Source organism: Brassica oleracea, chromosome C7, assembly GCF_000695525.1.
Source record: "Brassica oleracea var. oleracea cultivar TO1000 chromosome C7, BOL, whole genome shotgun sequence".
NCBI lineage: Eukaryota > Viridiplantae > Streptophyta > Magnoliopsida > Brassicales > Brassicaceae > Brassica > Brassica oleracea.
The window spans coordinates 12,432,942-12,435,608 of NC_027754.1; positions in this window are offsets into that span (position 1 = coordinate 12,432,942).

Below are 2,667 nucleotides of genomic sequence, written 5' to 3' on the forward strand. Positions count from 1 at the left end.
AATGTCAACACACGATCCATCACCAAACTTCACCTTCCCTTTGGTGTTGAGCTTCAAACTCGAAAAGAACTCCTTTTTCCCTGTCATGTGATTGCTCGCTCCATTATCCAAATACCAGACACTTGCACTGCCTTTGTCAATATCAAGATTCTTCGGAATCACCATATCTTCGTTCAAAAACACCACCTCGTGTACATAGAGTGCATCAGCCTCTTCTGCCTCGTTTAGGTTGGTTTCTTGATTCTTCTCTGTCTTTTCGGGACAGACAGTTGCGTAGTGACCAGGCTTGTCACATCTCCAACATATCAGTTTTGAACGATTCTTCTTCGAGTTGATATCTTTGGTGTGTGACGCATGGTTTTGGTTGTGTGACCTACCTCGTCCTCTGCCTCTACCGTTCCGTCCTCTTCCTCTACCACGGGAATTCTCATAGCCCCTCTGACTATGCTCTTCATTGTTCGAAAACATCAGTTTCCCTTGGTCTTCTTTCTGAGTTTCTTCTCCTACACGCTCCTCGTACGCCTTAAGCCTTCCAACTATGTCTTCAAACCCCGTCGAGTTGAGATCTAGGACTTGCTCAAGTGATGCTACGATCTGGATATACTTGTGTCTTGGAAGACCCTTCAAGAACTTCTTGACCATCTTGGATTCTTCTATGTTTTCTCCCAACGAGGTTGCTTTGGATGATAGGCCCGATATCTTCCCCGCGAAGTCATCGACCGTATCTGCATCATCCATCTTCAAACTATCAAGGATGATCTTGAAGATGTGAGCTCTGCCAGTACACGATCAGCAACGTTTTCTACCTGGTTATGTGCTCTTGGTACAAGGATGATCTTGAAGATGTGAGCTCTGCCAGTACACGATCAGCAACGTTTTCTACCTGGTTATGTGCTCTTGGTACAAGGATGATCTTGAAGATGTGAGCTCTGCCAGTACACGATCAGCAACGTTTTCTACCTGGTTATGTGCTCTTGGTACAAGGATGATCTTGAAGATGTGAGCTCTGCCAGTACACGATCAGCAACGTTTTCTACCTGGTTATGTGCTCTTGGTACAAGGATGATCTTGAAGATGTGAGCTCTGCCAGTACACGATCAGCAACGTTTTCTACCTGGTTATGTGCTCTACTATCAAGGATGATCTTGAAGATGTGAGCTCTGCCAGTACACGATCAGCAACGTTTTCTACCTGGTTATGTGCTCTTGGTACAAGGATGATCTTGAAGATGTGAGCTCTGCCAGTACTATAGAAAATCTTGGCCAAGAATTAAGATCCTTGATCATGAAATGTCATCCTTGCAGTATGTGCCAAAGTGCCGCCATGGGGTGTGTTGAAACAAATTCTCCAATGACTAAATAAGAGCATCTAATTTTGAACGTAACGGGGACAATCATCTCTATTTGTTTCTCAACCCTAGGAGTTTTTCATTTCCAAATTTATCTAGCCACACCTAACCACATCCACTATAATGTGATCCATCTACCAAACATATACTCTGCAAACATAAGGCTTGTGTGTTATGTGTTTGGTTTGGTGGCTGTGCATTATCTGAGGTCTTCGAGTTTACATCCAACCAAGCATGACATTCACTTTGAGCATGTCTAATTAGCTCCAACAGATCTTGTGTAATTCCAACAGTTTGTCATTCCTTGATTTCCAGTGATATCCAATTATCCATGGGTATGAGTCTCTTTCTAATGGATCTTATATTGCATTTATTATCCTGAACAAATAATCCAAATTAGAATACACGCTAGATACTGGAAAAATGTTTGGACATGAAGTGTCGAAGCAAGGGCCCAAGTTTGTAGAGCGGGTGGAAATACAAAATCAAATAATTTTTTGATTCATCCGCTTTTCTACATTTTGGGCAATGGTTATCACATCCCTTATGATGACATTTTATATTTCCCATTATAGCTAGACAACCTCAAGCCATCTGCGAAATTAGGTGACATTTTGGGGAGCATTGATTATCCAAGCGAAGGCTTTTAGCTTTGTGATATGTTGGGGTCAAAATCGGTCATGACGGAATCAATGTCTGAAAGTCCATAAAAATCGGCATGACCATTTTTACGAAAAATAAATCTTAGAAAAAGATCTATTTTTACGAAGAACCTTGCGGAGAAAACACATTCACGAAAAATCGGAGAAAGACGCGAACAAGGTTGCCGCGTAGCAACCAGCGCAATAGCTGGTCGCTACGTAGCGTGCTCGGTCGCAACGTAGCGTGTTCGGTCGCTACGTAGCATGCTCGGTCGCTACGTAGCATGCTCGGTCGCTACGTAGCGTGTTCGGTCGCTACGTAGCGTGCTCGGTCGCTACGTAGCGTGCTCGGTCGCTACGTAGCGTGCTCGGTCGCTACGTAGCGTGCTCGGTCGCTACGTAGCGTGCTCGGTCGCTACGTAGCGTGCTCGGTCGCTACGTAGCGTGCTCGGTCGCTACGTAGCGTGCTCGGTCGCTACGTAGCGTGCTCGGTCGCTACGTAGCGTGCTCGGTCGCTACGTAGCGTGCTCGGTCGCTACGTAGCGTGCTCGGTCGATACGTAGCATTCTCGGTCGCTACGTAGCGACCGAGCTCTCCCCGAAGCTCGGTCGCTACGTAGCGATCGAGCACACACACGACTCGGTCGCTACGTAGCGACCGTGCTTTCTTAAAAATCGA